Source organism: Aegilops tauschii, chromosome 3 (assembly GCF_002575655.3).
Source record: "Aegilops tauschii subsp. strangulata cultivar AL8/78 chromosome 3, Aet v6.0, whole genome shotgun sequence".
Taxonomy (NCBI): domain Eukaryota; kingdom Viridiplantae; phylum Streptophyta; class Magnoliopsida; order Poales; family Poaceae; genus Aegilops; species Aegilops tauschii.
Genome location: NC_053037.3, coordinates 459,740,154 through 459,753,064, shown reverse-complemented (window position 1 = coordinate 459,753,064; position 12,911 = coordinate 459,740,154). Strand labels below are relative to the sequence as shown.

Here is a 12,911-nt window from a genome sequence, read left to right as displayed (position 1 = left end):
TGAAGGTGCGTGACCGTCGTGTCTGATGCCTTCTTCAGAGCAGTGGTTCAAACACCTGCGCCACCGTCAAGAACTGCTGCTCAGTAAACTGTAGATTCGCCACTTTCAGATATGCCAGCAACAAACGGATGACCCGTTGTAGGATGGCTGACTGATGGATGGTGCCGACTGCCGACCATCGAGGATGTTGGACCCAGAAGCTGGGTCAGATGCCGAAGAAAAGTCCGGTAGCTGCGTGCCGCCAGAAGTATTGAAACCACGGAGAAGTTCCTACGCGGCAAATTTGACAAAATTGACCCGTGGACGAAATCAAATCACAAAATGAACTGTCCGTGAAACTATTTCACGCGGCTGACCTTTTTATGTGACGCCCGACACGAAGGCGTCACACTACACTGTGCAACGCCTCACAGATATGCGCTACACGCCTGGCCAGCGTTGCACCTCAGACTGCCTGAAAATTGCTAAGTCATTGTGCAGAGCCTAAGAGCTAGGCGCTGTATTGTATAGTGTGGCGCGTAGCTTTCAGGCGCTGCACTAGTGGTTGCACTACAAAATAAAGCAATCTCTCAGGCACTGCACACTGACTTAGTAATTTTTGGATCACACGGGTGCGACGCTTATCTGTGAGGCGTTGCACAGTGTAGTGTGGCGCCTTCGTGTCGGGCGTCACACAAAAAGGTCAGCCTCGTGAAATAGTTTGACGGGCAGTTCATTCTGTGATTTGATTTCGTCCATAGGTCAAATTTGTCAATTTTGCCTTCCCACGCAGCCACTTGTGATGGTCCGTCAATTCTACAGTTCCAGCGCACGGGCAGTGAAAAAAATATATTTTTTCGAAACGAAGCAGTGGAAAAGATTCAATACCGTTGTCCCGGACTTGTCCTCCGTGTTCTCCTCCAGAGCAATTAAACACATTCAGCTACGCATCAAGGGGGAACGCCCGCGCTAGCCACGTCGGCGCTGGACCCGCGCGCTCACGCTCAAAGGGCTTGGCTGGATATCTCTCCCGCAGATAACGCCTGCCTAGGCTAAATTTGCGATGGATCCTTTCCTTCCCTGCGAAGGTAAAAACGGCTCGGGATTTGACCTCTCTCCCGCATAACCCTCTCCTTCCGTCTCCACCGCCACACCCCTCGGGTTTGAAGCCCACACACGCAACCTCTCTCCCATGTAACCGGCCGGCATGAGGGTCGCCAGCGGGAGAGCACGCAGCCCACCCCAACAGCAGCGGGGAGCTGGCCTGCCGCGCGCCGCCGGGGAGGCGACCCGGCGATCGGAGGAGAGGGGCCATGGCGCGGAAGCACGGCTGGCAGCTCCCGGCCCACACCCTGCAGGTCCGTCCGTCCGTCCGCCAGCTCCTCCCCCCCTCCCTTCCCCACCTTTCCCTTTCCTCCCACGCTGGCTCAGATCGGCGCGGCAGCTGGGACGGAGGCCGTACGCACCCTCGCCGATGGCGGCGTATTGATCCAGCTAAATCGGCAGGCGGCTTCCGGCGGAGGAGTCTTGTGGTGTTCGTGGAGGCTGCGAGGAGGTAGCGATGGGGATCGGCTACCGAGCGAGGGCAAGGGCGCCGATCTCCCATCTCCTGTTAGTATTCACTGGCGCGGCTACCATCGACTGGATCTTCACCCCTTCAGGTGCGCTCACACTTTTCCTCTCTGCAGTACTTGGATCCCTGTACTCCCCCCCCCCCCCCCCCCCCCCCCCCCTCTCTACCAACCGGTTATGAACAGATTAATGTGTCTCTACACCTTGTTAGTTAGTAAAATGAAGGTTGCTGCTGCCGTGAAAGAACTTAAAAAATTAAACAAAAGTTGATGGACGAGCTGCAGCCGATGGTCGGTGATATACTGATATGTGTTTGTGCCAGAGCTTTTGCACTCTCCTTGCATCAATTCTTTATGTAACTGTACTATGTCTGGCATAATAGGATGATGAGGCAAGTCAGTAAGTTGAGAAGGTCAACAGTTAAAGCGAATCTCAATGTATTACTTGATAACTCTTTAGTGCATTTTTTGTGCCAACATTACATTAATCAATCACTTTGATTAGTGGAAGCAACTAAGCTGTTGTTGTAAGTACACATAATCAGAACGAAGGGTGAGGCGGACAAGCAGATCAATAGGTTGCTATATTATTCCACATATATGGGTTTGTGTGATGTTACTTTGGATTACTAAGATTGTTAATCTATACTGGAAATTAGCGGCTGTTAAAAATTAGTCTTGATTTACTATAGCAATAGTTGTTGGTTACAGCCATTAAAAAGATTGATTAGTTCTATCAGGTTATTTAAACAGCAGCAAGGAATGAACAATACAGCTCTCTTTAATTTTCTTTGATGTTTCCTCTTTTGTCTGATCTGAAATAATATGTCATTATTATATATTCTACCCCACATCATCATTCCTTCTACATCGCTCATAGGAGAATACTGTAATGGCACTTTATTACTTGGTGGTAATAGACATAACTCCAGTCTTGCCATGTTTGTACAATTAATTTAATTCAATTCCAAACATGTATCATTTGCAGAAGATGTGCCATGAGTTGATGGGCAGCTAGCCAGCCGTTGCAAGAGCATTCAGAGATATGAGCTGCTACTCATACACAGGTATTAGCTTCTGTGTTGTCTAAATTAATTTAGTTTGAAACTTGGATGAAACGGCCAAACGAACTTGATCTATATTGATTCTGCTAATTGAGCTATGTAGGGCACAATAAATATAGCTTTTTCTTATTTCTTTCTGGAAAGCATTTGCCAAAGAAATTGAAAGGCAGCACTCTTATCAGCTGTCATTTATTGTTTCTTCCGATAAATCCCTGCTTAGTTATTTCTCACAGGAATGATATATTGGTTGCTCTTGGTTCATCTACTTTGTACTTATGAGTTATGAGATGTTTCTCTGTTTTAGATTGTGGAGTAGTCGTGTGATCTGTAAAATGTACTGCATACATACCAAAGAAAGTATTTGGATTTGCGAATCGTGTAATAAAAACTGGGATGTGGGCTTTCTAGAACAGGTTGAGGTTCAAATCCTGAAAGTTAGTGATGTAGCCATGAAAATCAGGGAAGCTTCTCTTTTTTCCTTTTATCACATGAAATGAGTGCTATTATCACTGTATTCGTATTTTGTTATTCTTTCTACAATGATCAGGCATGAGTATTCTTTCGAAGTGAGCTTCATTTCTCTATAGTCATGTCTAGCTGGTATTTTTTTAAATATTTTCAGTACCATGAAATGATCAAATTCGATAATTCACATGTATCAAACAACACAACTCAGCTGCTGTGTTCTTATTTTTTCGATATACTTGCTCCGTACTCCACAGATCTAAATCCATAAATACAACAATGTTGGGTTGCTCTGTTTTATCTACTATAATTTGCACGCCTACTTTCTAAAATTCTTATTGTTTCATTCACTTGCTGAAGCTCCTACAAACCTACAGAGCCATTGTTCTCCTACCTGGGAGCGGATAGGAAGGATTTGGGTGCCGGCAACATGGGGCTGAGAAGAAAGGAGGATGTTTGAGGACAACTAGTGAGCGTACTACAACCGCAGCTGATTCGTGTGTGTTGTTTGTTCGATCCAACCCTTCCGTCTGCAGGGCCTGGTGAAGGGAATGAAGATGCACACCCTCGGCCATGACTTTGTACTCTAGGTACAAAAGCGAGATAGACTGAAATTTGATAAACATTTGCTGAATATACAGTATTGCATGATTCCTTGTATTAGCCTCTTTCCAAATGCTCAGTTTTATGACAGGAAGATTTTACATAGTTCAAATGTCCTGTCTCCTAGCTATGACAAGGATTATACATGCCTCCTGTATGGCAGCTATACTCTTATAAATGTCACGGATGGGAGGGAAGACAAGGAGGGCACAGGAAACAGTCGATGAAACATGGTTGAAGTTGTTGTTGTTCTGCACCTCATCCAAACCATCTTTAGATGTATGTCTAAGCTGAGCCCTCTCTTTTCTTCCATCCTTAGTATATCCTGCCTCGATGTCCTTGGTAGTTATTGATTTGTTTTTATATTAAGCGACTTCGCTGATATAACATGGCATCTTTAGAAGCCTATAGTGTCCTCCTTTCTTGTATTTAAATGTTGCATAATCTTCGTTGATAAAAAAGTGATCGCGCAATACTTTATGTTCAACAATCCAGTTTGTTACCTGTGTATACCTTGTGTTTTTTAACTCCGTCAATCTGGGTTTATGAAAATTCAGTTCCCTATGTATATTTGTCAGCAAGTCCACTGTCATCTACTTCCTTGTTTAATAGATAATGTTACATTTTTATTTGCAAAACTGTGAACACTAAGTAGATGACATGAAAGATGAAACATAGCTCTATGAGAGTTGTTGGCCACTACATGTACTCACTTTTTGATAGTGTTTGTTTTTACCTTCAGAGCTGAAAAGTAATGTTGTGTTAATTGTAAGCTGATACAAAATCAACTTCAGTTTGCTAAAGAAAGTTCTCTTGCTAGCCTTGTGGAAAATTGACCCCAAAAGATCTGTATAGACTTAGCAGTTTAAATTTTTCTGCAGGTTGGAAAAGTACAGGCAAAGCGCTCAGCATCGGTGTGGTCTCTTCGTAGAGTCTCAAGTTGATGCTATTAAAAATAGACTTGATAAAAAATACAACACATGTGATGGCTTTCATGTGCGCGTCAAGTCTATTGATGGTTTTCAAGGAGAAGAGGATGATATATTAATACTATCACCGGTAATATCCAATTGGAATGGAGTTGTTGGGTTTCTTGCTGATAACCAAAGAACAAACATTACATGGGACAAGGGCAAGGCTCTGGATTTTCTGAATGAATCGTTAGGTACGCAGGCAACATTCATATATATTCACTTGCGTCTCAGACCACTCTCATAAATAATTATGGCACTGACATTCTGCGTGTTGTTGTGCCTCTCCAGGATATACCCAACTGAAGCAATGACGTCCTGCCGGTGTATATAGGCGACGACCGCATCGACAGGATCCTGGTGGCCAAGTGCCTCAAGGAGAGCAGCACGTCTTACTCACTCCAAGACCAGCAGAGCTTTTTCATGGCCTTTAGACATTTGAAACGGAGGGAGTATGATTCTCCTATATTTGCGTGCTTGTAGCTTTGATTTATTTTATGAATGTGTGCTGCTGCTGTATCTTATTTTTCCAACCTATTGATCCTGTCAGATGTGCGCCAGGGCAGGCTCTGGTCAGCACTAAGGGATTTCAGTTATAATTCCATGAGCAATGCTTGCATTTACATGTGCGTCCAGGACATAAAAAAGATCTGAAAAGTACGGTGACCTACGTGGCACCGCAGAGTTTCCGCTCAGGAGACGCCGCGAGGGGCGCCCCAACCACTAGTGAGAGGGATAATCCTGCTGGACCAGTCCCAGAGAGCATTCGAAGCGTGTTTATGTCGAGGCGCATCCTGAAGAGCATTCCAAGTGACACAACTGAACTCCGCCGCCGTCTGGGATTCAGAAACACGGGGAGCATACAGACACCAATGAACGAGCCACGCCGCCTCTTTGGTGGCCACCACTCGTGGCTACAGCTTCACGCAATGCCACCCGTACGTGTAAAACATTTGGTAACTGCCGTGCCATGTATCCATGCGTCGCACGTGTCCAAGCGGGATGGACAGGTGATTTGTTGCTTATCCTTTCGACACTACGCTCCGTGCGTTCACGTCCTTGTCCACGTGAGGTGAGGTGATACATCGGGGTTTGTTTTCAAAGTTTGCGTCGGAATAGTCCATCGTCTCTGGCGCCTGGCGGTTGGTTCTGCTAAACTCTGTTGACCGGCGTGGGTTTATGCGTGCGTGCGTAGGTGCGTGCGTGGGTGCTTATCTTATCTCGCGACCACGCCGTTTGTATGTACGGTTTAGCATCATTAGAGCAACTCCAACGGGCGACCTATTTTGTCCGCCGCCGCCGTCTGTTTGGGTCGGCGCGGATAAAAAAAAAATCCAACGCGCCGATCAAAACCTAAATCAAGTCCGCTTTGCGTCCGCGCCGACGCATTTGCAGCTCAAATTTGCGCATCAAATGCGTCGGCGCGGACGCGGAACGGACGCCACGCACGCCTTCTCGGTGTCAACTGCGGCCCCCACCTGACGGTCGTCCAACTGCCCGCCACCTACCTGGTCGGCTTAATTTATGATCTCGGGCCCACGCGTCAGCGACAGCGGTCGTCCTTTTTTAAGTCGACCGTGTTGCGGGGCCGTCCTCATCCAGCCCCCGTCCCCATCTAACCACACTCGCTCCCCCCTCGCCGGCAAACCCTAGCCAACCCTAACCACCCCAGCCGTGCCAAATGGGGCTCTTCTCCGGCGCCGGCAGCAGCAGCAAGGCCAAGGGCAAGTTGTCCGCCGTCCCTTTTTCCCCGTAGTTTCTCCCGCCTCCGCCGGCGCCAACTCGCCTGCCGAGGCATCGCGTCAACGTGCCGGTGCACCAGGCGGAGTGGCACTGGCAGCACCGCGTGCCTCTCCCGTACCCCGACGCCACCCTGCCGCACAACTGGCACTTGGATACGGAGAGGATCGCGGTGCCGGCGGCCCCGCGGTCGGCTAGGGCGCACGCGGAAGAGGTGTGGCGCCGGCGGGCGCTCCTGACGCCGGAGCAGCGCCGCGACCCCGCCTACGCCTCTGACTCGCCCAACTGGGCGCGCTGGTTCGCCTTCGAGCACGAGGAGGCGAGGCGACGCGGCGTCCGCGAAGTCGACCGCACCGTGCCACCGCCCCCGCTCGTGGTCCGCGAGGAGGACCAAGCGACGGAGGCCGCCTACCAGGCTGCCCTTGCGGCGGTCTACCGGGAGAGCGAGGAGGACGAGCGGCGCAGGGCGGCGGCGGCCGAGGAAGAGGAGGCGGCGTACGACGCGGCCATGGCGCAGGCCATGGCCCTCTTCGCGGCGGGCGACTGCGTCCTGCCGCCGGTGATCCCGCCGTTGTAAGGGCATATTTATCCCTAAGTGGTTTTGGTGATTGATGACAATGCGTTTGCGGACTAATCGTGTGCATTGAGCATTTCAGATATCCCATGTAGAGGCACAAAACGATTCGGTGCCCCTCAGAGCCTATCGAAGACGGCGTTTCTCTATATTTCTTTTCAGTGGATTTGAGTCATAGGAAAGCCGTACTATTAAGAGGGGGTCCGCGTCGGAAAGGTAGGGTGGAATCAACACGTACACTTCAGTTCCTTTGCACCACCTTTCCTTGCTTCTTTGGAGCACCGGTTGTTCCCCTTGTCATTGCAAAGATGAAGGCCTACTAGTGCCACTGGTCTGTGGCGTATGGTAGTACTGCTCAAGGGAGCAGTAGTACCGCAGCTGGCCACGGTAGTACCGCCCATGGCAGCGGTAGTACCGCAAGTGCGGTAGTACCGCTCTCAGCTAGCGGTAGTACCGTGGCCTCTGGCCCAGCACGGTGGCATGAGCGGATGTAGGGCGGAAGTAATTTTTTACTTCCGCTCCCTGTGAGCGGTAGTACTGGGCCGGACTTTTGCACTGACCGAAACTCAGCGAAAGTAGCCACGGATGTAATTTTATTAGTCCGTGCCTTCCTAGCCCAGAATGAGCCCTGCCTTGCGGTAGTACCGCAAGGGCGTGCGGTAGTACCGCTCCGGCGGTTCGACCGCTCGCTGCCTTGGGCAATAGGGCCTCACCTGGCTCCAGTCGCGCGAGCGGTAGTACCGCACTGCCCAGCGGTAGTACCGCAAGTTTGTGCGGTAGTACCGCATGTCGCGGGCTGGGTAGGTGGATAATGGTTGGATTTTTCCTCTCACTATATAAGGGGGGTCTTCTTCCCCAAGTTGACCACCTCTTCCCTTCCCAAGCTCCATTGTTGCTCAAAGCTCCATTTTCGCCCGATCTCTCTCCCTAGCCAATCAAACTTATTGATTTTCTAGGGATTGGTTGAGAAGGCCCCGATCTACACTTCCACCAAGAGAAATTTGATTCCCCCCACCAATCTCTTGCAGATCTTGTTACTCTTGGGTGTTTGAGCACCCTAGACGGTTGAGGTCACCGCGGAGCCATATTCCATTGTGGTGAAGCTTCATGGTGTTGTTGGGAGCCTCCAATTAAGTTGTGGAGATTGCCCCAACCTTGTTTGTAAAGGTTCGGTCGCCGCTTCCAAGGGCACCAATAGTGGAATCACGGCATCTCGCATTGTGTGAGGACGTGAGTAGAATACAGTGGCCCTAGTGGCTTCTTGGGGAGCATTGTGCCTCCACACTGCTCCAACGGAGACGTACTTCCTCTCAAAGGGAAGGAACTTCGGTAACACATCGTCGTCTCCACCGGCTCCACTCTTGGTTATCTCTTACCTTTACTTGTGCAAGCTTATATTGTGTTGTATCCCTTGCTTGCTTGAGTGCTTGTTGTTGTTGCATCATATAGGTTGCTCATCTAGTTGCATACTAGACAACCTTCTTTGATGCAAAGTTTAAATTGGTAAACAAAAGCTAAAAATTGTTTGTTGCCTATTCACCCCCCCCCCCTCTAGTCAACTATATCGATCCTTTCAATTGGTAACAGAGCCTCGTAAAGTTGTTACTTATATTTCCTTATATCATGATAAATGTTTATTATTCATGCTAGAATTGTATTAACCGGAAACTTAGTACATGTGTGAATACTCGTCTCTTTATTAAGGACTTTGCCGTCCGAAGAGTATGATTGACACCATAGACGGTGGGGAGGAGCACACCGGTGTGATTCCGTCCTCGTCTTCGGCCGATGGGGGATCCTCGGTCTCACGTGAGGAGTGAAGGAAATATGCCCTCAAGGCAATAATAAAGTTGTTACTTATATTTCCTTATATCATGATAAATGTTTATTATTCATGCTAGAATTGTATTAACCGGAAACTTAGTACATGTGTGAATACATAGACAAATAGAGAGTCCCTAGTATGCCTCTACTAGACTAGCTCGTTAATCAAAGATGGTTAAGTTTCCTAGCCATAGACATGTGTTGTCATTTGATGAACAGGATCACATCATTAGAGAATGATCTGATGGACAAGACCCATCCGTTAGCTTAGCACTATGATCATTTAGTTTATTGCTATTGCTTTCTTCATGACTTATACATGTTCCTATGACTATCAGATTATGCAACTCCCGAATACCGGAGGAACACTTAGTGTGCTATCAAACGTCACAACGTAACTGGGTGATTATAAAGATGCTCTACAGGTGTCTCCGATGGTGTTTATTGAGTTGGCATAGATCGAGATAATGATTTGTCACTCTGATTGTCGGAGAGGTATCTCTGGGCCCTCTTGGTAATCCACATCACTATAAGCCTTGCAAGCAATGTGACTAATGAGTTAGTTGCGGGATGATGCATTACTTAACGAGTAAAGAGACTTGCCGGTAACGAGATTGAACTAGGTATGGTGATACCGACGATCGAATCTCGGGCAAGTAACACACCGATGATAAAGGGAACAACGTATGTTGTTGTGCGTTTGACCGATAAAGATCTTCGTTGAATATGTAGGAGCAATATGAGCATCCAGGTTCCGCTATTGGTTATTGACCGGAGATGTGTCTCGGTCATGTCTACATAGTTCTCGAACCCGTATGGTCCGCACGCTTAATGTTCGATGACGATTTGTATTATGAGTTATGTGTTTTGATGTATCGAAGGTTGTTCGGAGTCCCGGATGTGAGCACGGACATGACGAGGAGTCTCGAAATGGTCGAGAAATAAAGATTGATATATTGGACCATGTTATTCGGACACTGGAAGTGTTCCAGATAGTTTCGGATAAAACCGGAGTGCCGCAGCCAAGAGGTGGCGCGCTCCCCCCCCCCAAGGAGAGTCCGAATGGGACTAGGGGAGGGGGGCGCGGCCCCTCTTTCCCTCTCCCTCTCCCTCTCCTTCCTTCTTCTCCTAGTTGGACTAGGAAAGGGGGGGACCTATTCCTACTTGGAGTAGGATTCCCCCTTGGGCGCGCCCCTTGTGGCCGGCCTCCTCCTCCCTTCCTTTATATATGGGGGAGGGGGCACCCCATAGGCACACAATTTGATATTTTAGCCGTGTGCGGTGCCCCCCTCCATAGTTTTACACCTCGGTCATATCATCATAGTGCTTAGGCGAAGCCCTGCGCCGGTAACTTCATCATCACCGTCACCACACCGTCGTGCTGACGAAACTCACCCTCGGCCTCAGCTGGATCAAGAGTTCGAGGGGCGTCACCGAGCTGAACGTGTGCAGATCGCGGAGGTGTCGTGCGTTTGGTACTTGATCGGTTGGATCGCGAAGACGTTCGACTACATCAACCGCGTTACTAAATGCTTCCGCTTTCGGTCTACGAGGGTACATGGACACACTCCCCTCGCTCGTTGCTATGCTTCTCCTAGATAGATCTTGCGTGTTCGTAGGCAATTTTTTTGAAATACTACGTTCCCCAAGAGTGGCATCCGAGCCAGGTCTATGCGTAGATGTTATATGCACGAGTAGAACAGAAAGAGTTGTGGGCGATTATAGTCATACAGCTTACCAGCATGTCATACTTTGATTCGGCGGTATTGTTGGATGAAGCGGCCCAGACCGAAATTACATGACCGCGTTCATGAGACTGGTTCTACCGACGTGCTTCGCACACAGGTGGCTAGTGGGTGTCTGTTTCTCCAACTATAGTTGAATCGAGTGTGACTACGCCCGGTCCTTGTTGAAGGTCAAAACAGCACACTTGACGAAAAATCGTTGTGGTTTTGATGCGTAGGTAAGAATGGTTCTTGCTAAGCCCGTAGCAGCCACGTAAAACTTGCAACAACAAAGTAGAGGACGTCTAACTTATTTTTGCACGGCATGTTGTGATGTGATATGGTTAAGATGTGATGATATAAATTGTTGTATGAGATGATCATGTTTTGTAATGGAGTTATCGACAACTGGCAGGAGCCATATGGTTGTCGCTTTATTGTATGCAATGCAATCGGCATGTAATTGTTTTTACTTTATCACTAAGCGGTAGCGATAGTCGTAGAAACAATAGTTGGCGAGACGACAACGATGCTACGATGGAGATCAAGGTGTCGCGCCGGTGACGATGGAGATCATGACGATGCTTCGGTGATGGAGATGATGAGCACAAGATGATGATGGCCATATCATGTCACATATTTTGATTGCATGTGACGTTTATCCTTTATGCATCTTATTTTGCTTAGTTCGGCGGTAGCATTATAAGATGATCTCTCACTAAATTTCAAGGTACAAGTGTTCTCCCTGAGTATGCACCGTTGCTACAGTTCGTCGTGCCGAGACACCACGTGATGATCGGGTGTGATAAGCTCTACGTTCACATACAGCGGGTGCAAGCCAGTTTTGCACACGCAGAATATTCGGGTTAAACTTGACGAGCCTAGCATATGCAGATATGGCCTCGGAACACTAAGACCGAAAGGTCGAGCATGAATCATATAGTAGATATGATCAACCTAGTGATGTTCACCATTGAAAACTACTCCATCTCACGTGATGATCGGACATGGTTTAGTTGATTTGGATCACGTGATCACTTAGATGATTAGAGGGATGTCTATCTAAGTGGGAGTTCTTAAGTAATATGATTAATTGAACTTTAATTTATCATGAACTTAGTACCTGATAGTATTTTGCATGTCCATGTTGTTGTAGATCAATGGCCCATGCTACTGTTCCTTTAAATTTAATGTGTTCCTAGAGAAAGCTAAGTTGAAAGATGATGGTAGCAACTACACGGACTGGGTCCGTAACTTGAGGATTATCCTCATTGCTGCACAGAAGAATTACGTCCTAGAAGCACCGCTAGGTGCGAGACCCGCTGCAGGAGCAACACCGGACATTGTGAACGTCTGGCAGAGCAAAGCTGGTGACTACTCGATAGTTCAGTGTGCCATGCTTTACGGCTTAGAACCGGGACTTCAACGACGTTTTGAACGTCATGGAGCATATGAGATGTTCCAGGAGTTGAAGTTAATATTTCAAGCAAATGCCCGGATTAAGAGATATGAAGTCTCCAATAAGTTCTATAGCTGCAAGATGGAGGAGAATAGTTCTGTCAGTGAACATATACTCAGAATGTCTGGGTACCACAACCACTTGACTCAACTAGGAGTTAATCTTCCTGATGATAGTGTCATTGACAGAGTTCTTCAATCACTGCCACCAAGCTAAAAAAGCTTCGTGATGAATTATAATATGCAAGGGATGAACAAGACTATTCCTGAGCTCTTCGCGATGCTAAAGGCTGCGGAGGTAGAAATCAAGAAGGAGCATCAAGTGTTGATGGTTAACAAGACCACTAGTTTCAAGAAAAAGGGCAAAGGGAAGAAGGGGAACTTCAAGAAGAACAACAAGCAAGTTGCTGCTCAAGTGAAGAAGCCCAAGTCTGGACCTAAGCCTGAGACTGAGTGCTTCTACTGCAAAGGGACTGGTCACTAGAAGCGGAACTGCCCCAAGTATTTGGCGGATAAGAAGGATGGCAAAGTGAACGGTATATTTCATATACATGTTATTGTGTGTACCTTACTAATGCTCGCAGTAGTGCCTGGGTATTTGATACTGGTTCTGTTGCTCATATTTGCAACTCGAAACAGGGACTACAGATTAAGCGAAGATTGGCTAAGGATGAGGTGACGATGCGCGTGGGAAATGGTTCCAAAGTTGATGTGATCGCCGTCGGCACGCTACCTCTACATCTACCTTCAAGATTAGTTTTAGACTTGAATAATTGTTATTTGGTGCCAGTGTTAAGCATGAATATTATATCTGGATCTTGTTTGATGCGAGACGGTTATTCATTTAAATCAGAGAATAATGGTTGTTCTATTTACATGAGTAATATCTTTTATGGTCATGTACCCCTGATGAGTGGTCTATTTTTATTGAATCTTGA

At 47.6% G+C, this 12,911-nt stretch overlaps 1 long non-coding RNA gene across 6 annotated transcripts; it reads left to right on the top strand.

Annotated features, from left to right (window-relative positions):
• Nucleotides 1–1,049: 1,049 nt before the first annotated feature.
• On the top strand, nucleotides 1,050–5,276 carry LOC109747095 (uncharacterized). 6 transcript variants are annotated; one of them, XR_012205318.1, is made up of 7 exons: nucleotides 1,050–1,337; nucleotides 1,486–1,640; nucleotides 2,539–2,617; nucleotides 3,457–3,669; nucleotides 3,846–3,961; nucleotides 4,564–4,847; nucleotides 4,945–5,276. It is a non-coding gene; the product is annotated as an uncharacterized lncRNA (long non-coding RNA). The 6 variants fall into 6 exon arrangements; XR_012205317.1 differs by having other exon boundaries at nucleotides 3,774–3,961; XR_002228978.4 differs by having other exon boundaries at nucleotides 3,440–3,669.
• The last annotated feature ends 7,635 nt before the right edge of the window (nucleotides 5,277–12,911 follow it).